This window comes from Bombina bombina, chromosome 4, assembly GCF_027579735.1.
Source record: "Bombina bombina isolate aBomBom1 chromosome 4, aBomBom1.pri, whole genome shotgun sequence".
NCBI classification, from domain to species: domain Eukaryota; kingdom Metazoa; phylum Chordata; class Amphibia; order Anura; family Bombinatoridae; genus Bombina; species Bombina bombina.
Window position 1 is genome coordinate 567,766,436 of NC_069502.1, and position 14,157 is coordinate 567,780,592.

The window sequence follows — 14,157 nt, forward strand, 5'->3', positions numbered from 1 at the left end:
TTTAGCATAGTATGTTTATATACTATATTCTGTTTTTTATAATTCCATATAAATGTATGTCTTTCTGCATATTTGCTAAGCCTTTAGTTTTCACTGCTATCAGCAAGGATCTAAATAGATAAAGAAGCTTTGTCAAAATGGACATTTTAGATACAACAGTGTGTCCATAGAAAGGTATACTATATTTTGCCCATTTTGACATTTCTCTTTTTAAATATTGAACCATGGGTTTGTATATAGGGAGGTGACATATGAGGGAATCTGTTCTCTTGATATGGCTTCACATTTGTCATTGTTTAATTTTTAGCCACATAATAAACCAAACTGAGAAATGATAGAGTAGATCACAGGTAGAGAACGAATTGGCGTCATAACCATAAGGATGTTCTCTTCTGTACTTATAACATTGCAATAATAACAATGGTAATAATGAAGTGTTCCGGATATTACCTAGTAAGTGTCTCATAGTTTAACATACATGCAGTCCTAAATAGAAAATACATTAATGCCCCCCCCCCCCCCCCCCCGATCGCTTTCTAGACTTAGAAGTGACAAATAATGATTATCGGCAGTTGTATTCTATTAGAGGCATTAAGGGGAAAGAGTCCAGGTGGAGAGTCGTTGGTTTGGAGTTGATCTGTCTTCATTTACCTACTTGTGTTTGTCCCTGGGTGTTCTGGGATTACATAAAGGATTGCATCCCCTGTTTATATGTGTCCCATTAAAACCTCATATCATAGTGTTTAACTTGTTGAGTCTATAATAATTATATTCTTCTAAGTCTAACATTTCCGCCATGCAACTATACCACATGGTGGGTGCCGTTGGGGACCTCCAGAGTCTGGCTATAAAGGATCTTGCAATGTTTAGAGTAGGGTGTATTAGAAGATTGCTCTTCTTGAAAGCTAACAGTGGAATGCATTAGAACATTTCTGTGAGCTAACAGAATGAAATTGGGTTGGCAAATTATTATCACAGTATTTAGGGCAGTGCTTTCCAAACTGTGTGTCGGGACATACTAGTGTGTCGGCAGCAGTGTGTAGGTGTGTCCCTGCTTCAGCACAAATTTTTTAAAATTTAATTTTTGTAATTTTTTTTTTGGGTTTCTGACTTTCCTCCTGCCTCCTACGCATATCACATGGTTGACACGTGATTGATACCTAGGGGGTCACAGATCATCTTGACCTATTGGTACAGCTCAGTGGAAACTGAAACTATTCCAATTGGCGGCTTTGGCGGCACATTGGCTCCTGACTGCACGTGTAGTCTCCTTAATTGGCTCGTGACTGCATGTGTAGTCAGTGAGTGGGACAGCAGTGTGTTCGCAACGTGGGCAGTAGTCAATCGGACTCACCAAACTCTGAGTGTGGCAGCATAAACGCTGAGCTGAAGTCAGAAGTCAGTGGGTTTTTTTTTGCAGCTAACTCCCAGTAGTGCATTGCTACTCCTGCTCCTGCTCTTGATATATGGATAGGAAGTGGAAGCTTAAAAATGCTTGATGATGAAATGTGTCTTTATCTAATATTCCACCAAATATTCAGAAATTGTGTATTCCATCAACCTCATACATCCCATTAAAATAGTAAGTAGTTATTGGTGTAGTTATTATAAACTTTTTTTTAATTCTTGCACATACATACTGTTACTTGTAAATACATTTAGTTATTATATAATTTATGTATGTGTCCGTATCTCTTAAAACAAGTTAGCTTAACCTCCTTTTTGCTAGTACAACTGATTTACTGTGTCACAAAATGATGTAGGTCTAAAAAGTGTGTCACCAAGATGAAAAGTTTGGAAAGCTCTGATTTAGGGGTTTTCATCTAGGTGAAACAGGTCTCCTGTTACAATATTACTTATTAATGATTACTTACCATAGGAAATTAGGCAGGAAAAGAGCTGCAAATTGTGTATCAATATTTATAGAGACTCACCCATACCCCCTGATTGTATTTTGTTTTCAAGGTAAAAGCTGTGAGAATATGTGCAATCTAATCTGTAAAATATAGTGCCAGAATAAATGACAAGTGGAATAACTTAAATTAATCTAGGGAGAACTTCCCATGCAGCGGCCATGATAGGTCGCAGTATTGTTTGCTGCTATAGCCTCTTCATAAAATCATCATCTAAGCTTGTCATCAAGTGGTATGAAACTTAGTTTATTTCAAGGTAAAGATGCTCTTTAACATAAAGCTACTATTTTTATTACACTAAACTTAACAAATCTGTTTAAATAGAACAGCCTGGTATCTTCTTTGATTATGGTCAATTAGGGCTATCTGTAAATTAGTTTGTGCACAGCTCTAAGCAATCATTGTGCAGTATATATTTGCATTAGACAAATTGCACCATACTTACCTTCCGGAGGCTGGACCTCAAATTGTGCAGTTAACATAACAAGGAAGCAAAATAATTAATGCAAGTCTTTTATAATAACAGTCTGCAACGTAGTATGGCTTTTTTTCTGCAGTAAAAGTGGTGCACACATTTTGGAGCACTCGCCTGTCTCATCTGCGATATTTCTCCTTCTAAGATGTTGGCCAAGGGGCTATTGTCACTGCAGACACTCCCACTTATAGGCTGCTCAACTGGTTCAGGGAGAACTGTGGCTGCAGTTACTTGAGAGAGGCAGTAACAGATAGTGCAGAGGGTGCGTTAGTGATAGGGACAATGCAGGATTCAAGACTGTCTCACCAGGACAGTGGGACACACCGCTTAATTCGGGACTGTCCCACATGGTTGCCAATAATGTTTATCAGATAAAGATAATTCATTAAATTAATGGTTAAAGGGACAGTCTACACCAGAATTTTTATTGTTTTAAAAGATAGATAATCCCTTTTATTACCCATTTCCTAGTTTTGCATAACCAACACAGTTATAATAATATACTTTTAACCTCTGTGATTATCTTGTATCTAAGCCTCTGCAAACTACCCTTTTTTTCAGTTCTTTTGACAGACTTGCAGTCTAGCCAATCAGTGCCTGCTCCCAGATAACTTCTCGTGCACGAGCACAGTGTTATCTATATGAAATACGTGAACTAATACCCCCTAGTGGTGAAAAACTGTTAAAATGCCATCTGAAAGAGGTGGGCTTCAAGGTCTAAGAAATTAGCATATGAACCTCCTAGGTTAAGCTTTCAACTAAGAATACCAAGAGAACAAAGCAAAATTGGTGATAAAAGTAAATTGGAAAATTGTTTAAAATTACATGCTCTATCTGAATCATGAAGGTTTATTTTGGCCTAGACTGTCCCTTTAACTTCTCTCAGCAGATTGCATAAAATGGTGAGAGTCCACAAGCCATCACATGTGGGATTAAAGTTCAGTCCTACAGGAAGAGACAAAATATCCCACATTACAGAGCTTTAATCACTCCCACTTTCCCATGATTTGTCAGTCAATTTTTTTTTTGCCTCAAGCAAAGAAGATATTGAAACTTGAAGTGGTGATCCTCAGAGAACCTACAAAAAAGGCAGAGGAGTAAACTGGAGTTTAGCCATGCAGATGTCACCAGCCTCTCAGGTGAAATGTCCTGGTCTACAGGTTGCTGCTCCTTTACAGATCCATGGTTGTACTGTCTTGGATGGACCTGTTTAATGGAAGCATACTTCTGCCGCTAAGGTGAGCACTGTAGACGAAGGTGCTGACAGTTAAGTACCATGCACCTTCACTGCCCACAGACTATTTACATGAACATGTAAACTGATTCACATAGCCTGTGGCAGGGCTACCATCAGGGGATGAAAGAGGTAACTGGCATCAGGAGCCCAGCTGGGCTCTGACAGCCAGAGGAGAACACATCTTTGTAGTATACCTTGTTTCCTATTCACAGTTCCAGATGTGTATCGGGAAACAAGCTGTCAGTAAAAATCTGGCAACGGAGGCAGCCTGGGTCCTTCAATACTTCCCTTTCTAAGGCAAGACCACTCCTGGCACAGCATAAGGCATGGAGAGCCAAGGCTGCTGGTGGGCTGGGTGCTTTAATCTCCCCATCAATCAGGACTGACAAGGCTGACACTTGGGAGGTGCTCCTTATATTCTGTTTTTACATTTGGTGTCATAGTGCAGACAATCAGTAACTGTACGTTGGTGCAGATAGACTCTTTGTAAAGGTGTATATGTTTGCTTACATGCTAGTAGTGACATCACCAGACACAAGTGAGTCAAAGCTAATGGGGCAGCTAATTAATTTAAAGGATTTATTTATTTAAATCCAGCACTGAACCCACTTAACGTTTCAGTTTAAAAGTGTAAAAAAGGATATGGCAGTGAAAAATAAACTGTCTTGCATTGCATAAACTGCTCTTGCGATGCATTCCAATCCCTGCTAGGGGAGCTTACTCCCATTATCAGGAGCATTTACAGAAGTTCCAGGGGAAGCCCTATAGTTATGCGATTCCTCCAGGGCAGACTGGGCTAATTGCAAAGGAGCTATACTAGGCAATGGCGGGTCCAGACTCCGGAAGCATACTTCAAGTCCTGGGATGGAGAAGATAAACCTAGTGCATGCAGTGCTCTGCATGGCCTTTCCAGCATTATGTAGAACTACATACAGGAAGAAAATGCTCTACCAGTAATGAACAGCTTAGTAGCTTGTTCTATGGTGAGTTACCACCTAGGATCAGCCTCTTTTAGCCCAATTGTGCTTTCCACAGATAAGAACTTTCCTGAAATATATCAGTTGGATCATGCCTAGCAAGGCCAGTCCAACCCCAAAATACCAGGCATTTCTCCTTTGAATGAGGAACGTGACAACCCCAGACAATCATTTAGGTGTTCGTTGGGGCTCGTCAGTTAGTTGCAGCAACATCCCTCTAAGCACATTGGGCAAAGAGTCCACGTTTGGTTTTCCCATAACCCTTAGGGAGACTTCCCCAGGGTCATAATCAAAATGCATACATGTAGAACTAGAAGAGCCCCATCTAAATTCAGCGACCTGGAAAGGAGTTTCAATCAGTTGGTCAAGGGGAATCTGATCTTGTGGGGGCTACACCTTTCCACCTATACTCCAGTGCAGTCCCAAGCCAAGAGTGAGACAGGAGCAGATCCCAAGTTTAGGAAAATCCAGAGTCAGGGGTAACTGGAAATTCACATGCAGATTCAATTGCTGTGGCATCAGAATTTACGAAGAGGCAGATCCTGGAAAAAGTGCAGTTGCACCGTTACTTTACTAAAGTTCCATTAAAGGGACAGTCTAGGCCAAAATAAACTTTCATGATTCAGATAGAGCATGTAATTTTAAACAATTTTCCAATTTACTTTTATCACCAATTTTGCTTTGTTCTCTTGGTATTCTTAGTTGAAAGCTTAACCTAGGAGGTTCATATGCTAATTTCTTAGATCTTGAAGGCCACCTCTTTTCAGAATGCATTTTAACAGTTTTTCACCACTAGAGGGTGTTAGTTCATGTATTTCATATAGATAACACTGTTAAAAGAGTCTGTCAAAAGAACTGAAATAAAGGGGCAGTTTGCAGAGCTTAGATACAAGATAATCAGAGGTTAAAAGTATATTAATATAACTGTGTTGGTTGTGCAAAACTTGAGAATGGGTAATAAAGGGATTATCTATCTTTTAAAACAATAAAAATTCTGGTGTAGACTGTCCCTTTAACGTAACCTCCTGGCATCAGCAAGAAAGCAAGTAAGCTTTGGAGTGGTTGTTTTAGCAACAGCTATTCTATTCTCAGCTTTGTGTGGGTTTGTGTGAAAATCTATTTTAGGGCACCTTTGCTATGCAGTACTCCAGCTCTGTGTAGTACAAAGTAATGTTCTGAGTGCAGCTATTTTGTTTATTTCTCTGATGTTGAGCATGTTGCTCTGCTCTGCATGTTGCTGTGTACATCATTAAAGGGATATAAAACACCAAAACATTCTTTTGTAATTGACAGAGCATACCATTTTTTTTTATTATTATAATTTACTTCTGTTATCAAATTTGTTTTGTTCCCATGATATTCTTTGTTGAAGAGATACCTAGGTAGGCATCTGGAGCACTACATGGCAGGAAATAGTGCTGCCACCTAGTATATGAATAACATTCTTGCAAAACTGCTGCCATATAGTGCTCCAGAAATGGGCCGGCTCCTAAGCTTACATCCCTGCTTTTCAACAAAATATACCAAGAGAACAAAGAACAATTGATAATAGAAGAGCTATAAAAGTAAATTAGAAAGTTGTTTAAAATTGCATGCTCTAGCCAATCATGAAAGAAAAAAAAAATGTTTCATATCCCTTTAATGAATTAGGTTTCACTTTCTTTGTCCCTGTTGGTGCAGCTTTACATGCAGAGAATCTGGAAGTGTTGAAGGATTGTGGAAAATCGGAGGCAGCTTGTGTATATGCATGTGGGTGTTTGATAATGTCTGTGTATATGTGCTCAAGCTGCCTGTGCATGCCCATTGGTGTCTGATGGCAGCTATGCTTATCTGATGGTGCATGTTTTTGTGCGACTGTGGATGTCTGTGTTGTAGTTGAAGGTGCCTATGAATCTCTGTGTGGGCTGTTTCCCTCTTGTAGTGTAGCTTACATGTGATGAAGTACTCAGGTACTCTAACTACACAGGTTGATGAGCAACAAGCTGATTTTTGTTTAAATGTGAACTTCAATAGCTTTTGGCTTTGGAAAATATTTTGAATGTGTGTATGTTCACAATTTTTTTTTTTCTTTCTCAATTTCTTTTATTGGTAGTCCATTTGGGGTACAGAAAGCAAGAAAAGATATAAATGCAATGTTCACAAAAAAATAGAACACAATTGAAGCTCCTTAAATTAAACATGCGTTTACTAAAAACAGACCAAAATACAGAAAATAAACCATCGGATAGCACATGGCGTCCATATAGTTATCATTAAGAGTGCATCATCCTTTTTTTTTTTATATATATAATATTATTCCTTTTCTACCTAAACTTAAGGGGGGGGGGGGAGTACCCATTCAGCCTTCTCCCAGTCTATATTATCTTCCGGGTATAACAAATACTTAAACCTAAGTTAAACCATTTCCTTTTAGTACCCTTCATCCTATTCCAAGACCTCATTTTTGTGCTGAAGGAGAAAATAAATTTGCTTCAACTTGCCCTCCTCTCATACAAGATTACAGCTTATTTTATTCCAATATTGTCTAACTATTGTACATTCTCAGAAATGGAGAATATCAGCACCACTGCTACCACATTTAAAGGGACACTAAACCCAATTTTTTTCTTTCGTGATTCAGATAGAACATGCAATTTTAAGCAACTTTCTAATTTACTCCTATTATCAATTTTTCTTTGTTCACTTGCTATCTTTATTTGTAAAAGAAGGCATCTAATCTTCTTTTTTGGTTCATAACTCTGGACAGCAAATTTTTATTGGTGGATGCATTTATCCACCAATCAGCAAGAACAACCCAGGTTGTTCACTAAAAATGGGCCAGCATCTAAACTTACATTATTGCATTTCAAATAAAGATACCAAGAGAATGAAGAAAATTTGATAATAGGAGTAAATTAGAAAGTTGCTTAAAATATCATGCTCTATCTGCATCACACAAGAAAAATTTTGGGTTCAGTGTCCCTTTAACACATTTATCTTTGACTTTACTATTCCATCTTGCCATTATTGAAGGTGTCAGATAGTATATTAATATGTGCTTTTCTATAGTTGGTAGAGATAAATATCTTGTTTATTTTACTGATACTGTTCTGAATGTATTTCTCACTGCACTCCTTTAACCCCTTTATATGCCATTTTTTAACAATCATTTGCAGATTTAATTGACCCTCTTGAAGTGCCAAGTCCTTATTTAATTTTTTTTGATGGAGAGTTCTCCCATCTTACATAATTCAAAATTAGCCGTAGTTGTAGACCAGCTCCACTCCTTCCTCTGAATTTGTAACAACTTATTAACTAGATTCCTTAGTTGTAGATAGGCGTAAAAGTCTTTACTGGGTAAATCAAATTCACGTCTTACTTCTTCAAAGGTTTTAATCTGTGATGCATCCATATTAAAATGTATCATTTGGTTAATATATATCAGTCCCTTTCTTTTCCCCCTATGAAACACCGCTGATTTTAATGCCTCAGGAAATGGGGGGGATAGCCTACTATTGTTAATTGATTAGACACTGTATACTCTATTTTTTTTTTTGCAATATTGTTTCCAGGCTTTAATAATACCCATAACTCTAAAGATTTAGCTGTATAATATTCTTTATCTATCAACCATTCGGCTACTATTTTAACCAGACACGCTATATTGTATTTACCTAAATCTGGAAGTGCAAGTCCTCCATATTCTTTAGAATATGATAATATTTTAAGTGATATTCTCCTCCTTTTTCCCCCCATATAAACTCCGTCATCTTTTTAGTAAATATTTTAATGTCTGCTTTCTTTATTAGTAAAGGAAGATTCTGCAGTTTATATAATATTTTTGGAAATAAGATAATTTTTATTAATCCAATTTTTCCTGATAAAGCCAGAGGTAAATGTTTCCAAACAGTAAGCTGATCATATAGCTTTTGGAGGATTATCTTAAAATTCTTATCATACCATAGTTTTGGATTCTTACTTAGAATAATACCCAGATAAATGATTTGATCTACAACTTTAAATTGACTTTTCCAAATAGATTCCCCATGCCTATTTAACCATAAAAATTCTGTTTTATTAATATTTACTCAGTAACCCGGGAATGAACTGTATATTTCTATAATTTCCATTAATCTAGGAATATTCTGCTTGGTATTTCTTAGAAATATTAATACATCATCTGCATATAGTAATATTTTTTCCTCAATGCTTTTACATAAAACCCCTTGCAGATCCTGTTGTATTTTTATTGCTAATGACTCAATATATAAATTGAACAGGAGGGGTGAGAGTGGGCAGCCTTGCCTAGTGCCTCTTTCCAATTTTATTTCTGTAGATTCTATCCCATTCACTGACATCAATGATAGATGATTATTATAGATTGCTTTGATGTAATTCGAAAAGGATCCTGAGAAGCCAAACTTACGCCTAGATTTAGAGTTCTGCGTTAGCTGTCAAAACCAGCGTTAGGGGCTCCTAACGCTGGTTTTAGCGCCCGCTGGTATTTAGAGTCAGTCAGGAAAGGGTCTAACGCTCACTTTCCAGCCGCGACTTTTCCATACCGCAGATCCCCTTACGCCATTTGTGTATCCTATCTTTTCAATGGGATCTTTCTAACACTGGTATTTAGAGTCTTGGCTGAAGTGAGCATTAGAAATCTAACGACAAGACTCCAGCCGCAGAGAAAAGCCAGGAGTTAAGAGCTTTCTGGGCTAACGCCGGTTCATAAAGCTCTTAACTACTGTGCTCTATAGTACACTAACACCCATAAACTACCTATGTACCCCTAAATCGAGATCCCCCCACATCGCCGCCACTCTAATATTTTTTTTTTAACCCCTAATCTGCCGACCGCACACTGCCGCAACCTACATTATCCCTATGTACCCCTAATATGCTGCCCCTAACACCGCCGACCCCTATATTATATTTATTAACCCCTAATCTGCCCCCCCAACGTCGCCGCCACCTACCTACAATTATTAACCCCTAATCTGCCGACCGGACCTCACCGCTACTATAATAAAGTTATTAACCCCTAATCCGACTCACTCCCGCCTCAATAACCCTATAATAAATAGTATTAACCCCTAATCTGCCCTCCCTAACATCACCGACACTTAACTTCAAGTATTAACCCCTAATCTGCTGACCGGACCTCACCGCTACTCTATTAAATTTATTTACCCCTAAAGCTAAGTCTAACCCTAACACTAACACCCCCTAAGTTAAATATAATTTTTATCTAACAAAATAAATTAACTCTTATTAAATAAATTATTCCTATTTAAAGCTAAATACTTACCTGTAAAATAAACCCGAATATAGCTACAATATAAATAATAATTATATTGTAGCTATTTTAGGATTAATATTTATTTTACAGGTAACTTTGTATTTATTTTAACTAGGTACAATAGTTATTAAATAGTTAATAACTATTTAATAGCTACCTAGTTAAGGTAATTACAAAATTACCTGTAAAATAAATCCTAACCTAAGTTACAATTAAACCTAACACTACACTATCAATAAATAAATTAAATTCAAATACCTACAATTATCTACAATTAAACCTAACACTACACTATCAATAAATTAATTACCTACAAATACCTACAAATAAATAAATACAATTAAATAAACTAACTAAAGTACAAAAAATAAAAAAAGAACTAAGTTACAAAAAATAAAAAAATAATTTACAAACATTAGAAAAAGATTACAACAATTTTAAGCTAATTACACCTACTCTAAGCCCCCTAATAAAATAACAAAGCCCCCCAAAATAAAAAAATGCCCTACCCTATTCTAAAATAAAAATAGAAAAGCTCTTTTACCTTACCAGCCCTTAAAAGAGCCTTTTGCGGGGCATGCCCCAAAGAATTCTGCTCTTTTGCCTGTAAAAAAAAACATACAATACCCCCCCAATATTACAACCCACCACCCACATACCCCTAATCTAACCCAAACCCCCCTTAAATAAACCTAACACTAAGCCCCTGAAGATCTCCCTACCTTGAGTCGTCTTCACCCAACCGGGCACCGATGGACCAAAAGAAGACATTCGGAGCGGCAGAAGTCTTCATCCTATCCGGGCAGAAGAGGACATCCGGACCGGTAGACATCTTCATCCAAGCGGCATCTTCTATCTTCATCCATCCGGAGCGGAGCGGAGCCATCTTCTTCCAGCCGACGCGGATCCATCCTCTTCTACCGACCCCTACTCGCCGAATGACGGTTCCTTTAAATGACGTCATCCAAGATGGCGTCCCTCGAATTCCGATTGGCTGATAGGATTCTATCAGCCAATCGGAATTAAGGTAGGAAAATTCTGATTGGCTGATGGAATCAGCCAATCAGATTGAGCTCGCATTCTATTGGCTGTTCCGATCAGCCAATAGAATGTGAGCTCAATCTGATTGGCTGATTGGATCAGCCAATCGGATTGAACTTGAATCTGATTGGCTGATTCCATCAGCCAATCAGAATTTTCCTACCTTAATTCCGATTGGCTCATAGAATCCTATCAGCCAATCGGAATTCGAGGGACGCCATCTTGGATGACGTCATTTAAAGGAACCATCCTTCGGCGAGTAGGCATCTGTAGAAGAGGATGGATCCGCGTCGGCTGGAAGAAGATGGCTCCGCTCCGCTCCGGATGGATGAAGATAGAAGATGCCGCTTGGATGAAGATGTCTACCGGTCCGGATGTCCTCTTCTGCCCAGATAGGATGAAGACTTCTGCCACTTCGGATGTCTTCTTTTGGTCCATCGGTGCCCGGTTGGGTGAAGACGACTCAAGGTAGGTGTCAGGCTCTGTCAGTCTTGTCAGCAACCTACAATCACTGAAAAGACAAAGTGTAACTAGTAAATTGAACACAGCTGCTGAGATGTAAAAAAGATTGTTTTGTTACTGGGAGATGTGAGGGGAACAGATAAATCACCTAGATGGTGATCTGAAACCCTGATACTACCAGAATTTTAATATAAAGGTTCTTAGATGAAAGCTAGAAAACTATAGCTATTTTAAGATAATTTATAACCTTGCAGCTTAGTTTTGAGCAAGAACCAGATTATGCACACATAAAGTCCTAGTAAGATAACACTCGTTTGATAGAGGACTATAGCTTTAACAGGTTTACACAGAGTGTAACGTTTTAGGCAAGATACACTCTGTATCAGGCCGTTTTTAGTTTAAAGTATATATATATACTTGCAGTACCTTGTTCCTTAAGATTGGTGTATAGGTAAGGCTTCGGTAGTCAGATAGGCAGAGGACCAGAACCGTGAGAGTAACAGAGCCGGAGCAGGAGCTGGCAGTGTCCGTTTGATCCGTGAAGCTGGCGTGTGACATCACCGTGGATGGATATGGGATCCGGCAGTCTCAGGAAGAAGGAGTTCCAAGTAGAAGCTACACACAGGCAGTCTGTGCAGCCAAGCAGTGAAAACAGAGAGAGCTGCTGTTAGGTTGGTAGAATGATAATTCACAAAAGTAGAAGCAGAGAAGGTCAGGTAGTTTCAATAGAATAAGTGCAATGCACAAGGCTGGATACTCTGTAGAAAAACAATACCAAGCAAAGGAAAAGGGGCTGCTGGGAATTTATAGGGAGTAAAGAGATGAACACAAGTGCAATTTAAAGGCATAGTACAGTATAAAAGAAATAAGTCCGGTTTGCAGAATGACATCCTGACAGGACCCCCCCCCCTCAAAGAGCAACTCTGGGGGTCGAGGGCGATCCGGGTTCCGACGATGAAACAGTGCAACCAATCTAGGAGCAGAGATGTTACAAGCAGGTTCCCAAGAGTCATCATCCGGAGAGTAATCCTTCCAATGGACCAAATATTGAAGTGATCCCCGGGAACGTCTAGAATCCAGGATGGAATGGACCTCGTATTCAGTATTGGGATCAATGATGACTGGGGGGGTCTGCGAGAGAGAGAATCTCTGAGAGCCCTGTACGGTTTCAACAGGGAGACGTGGAACGTCGGATGAATTTTCATGCTATCCGGAAGGCTAAGTTTAACAGCATTAGTGTTGATGATCTGTGAGATAGGTTAGGGTCCAACGAACAGAGGTGAAAATTTCTTAGATGGAGTGTTCAGTTTCAGGTTCTTGGTGGATAACCAGACCAAGTCACCTATAGCATAATTTGGTGAAGGTATCCGCTTTCTGTCATAGTAGTACTTTTGAGTTCTCTTGGCATCATCGATAGCTGCTTTAATAGAAGTGAAGTTAGATGAAATGAGATCTGAGAGTTCGGATATATTAGGCGAGGAACTCTGGTTGTCGGGTAAGATGTGAAACCGAGGGTGGAAACCATAGTTAACGTAGAAAGGAGTCTTCTTGGTTGTAGAATGGATGATGGTGTTGAAACAGAATTCGGCATAGGGGAGATGAGTGGACCAAGACAATGGCTGTGATGAGCAATAAGTCCTGAGGAACTGTTCAAGCCATTGGTTAGATCTTTCTGTCTGGCCATTTGTCTGAGGGTGATATGCTGTGGTGAGTTTTTTGTTTATAGAAAAACTTTTGCAGAACTCTGACCATAATTTGCTACAGAATTTGGTGCCACGGTCACTCAATATGCTGTTAGGAATACCATGGTACTTGAAGACGTGTAGAATGAGTAACTGTATAGTTTCAGATGCTGTAGGGAGTTTATGATATGGAATGAAGTGGGACATCTTACTGAAAAGATCAACTACAACAAGAATAGTAGTGTTATTCATAGATTTAGGCAGATCAACGATAAAATCAACTGCAATTTCTAGCCAGGGCCTACTAGGAGTAGGTAAAGGGATTAATAAGCCATAAGGGTAGTGCTTTGATCTTTTGGAAATAGTACATGTCCCACAGGTGAGAACATGGTTCTTGATTTCCTGTGAGATACCAGGCCACCAGTATGTTCTTCCTATAAGTTCCTGGGTTTTCTTAATTCCTGGGTGTCCTGCCAGTTGAGACTCGTGACAGGATAAGAGTACCATCTGACGTAAGGTAGGTGGTATGTAAAGTTTATCCTGAAAATAATAGAGACCATCTTGTTTTCGAGAGAGGGATAAAGGTTTGGTCGTATCATGTTGTAGTTCCTGTATAAGGAAGGGTTTTGATTCAATCACAAAAGAAACAAAATTCTCCCGTGGAATCACTGTGTCATGTGGAGCTTGAGAGCGGATATGAGTCGGAAGCCTAGATAGAGCATCAGCTTTATGGTTCTTATTGGCAGGTCGATATATGATTTGGAAGTTAAACCTGGAGAAGAAGAGGTTCCATCGTACCTGTCTTGCAGAGAGAGTTCTTGTAGTTTTAAGGTACTGTAGGTTACGATGGTCTGTATATATGAGAGTTGGCATGGGAGTACCCTCAAGAAGATGCCTCCAATTTTCAAGGGCCATCTTGATAGCTAGCAATTCTTTGTCCCCGATGGGATAATTTTGTTCTGCAGCTGATAGACTGTGAGAATAGAAGGCTACAGGATGTAAGGGTTGATTTAAGCCTTCGTGTTGAGAAAGTACCGCTCCTACGGCTACATCTGAAGCGTCTACTTCGAGCACAAATGGTAAATCAGGGTTTGG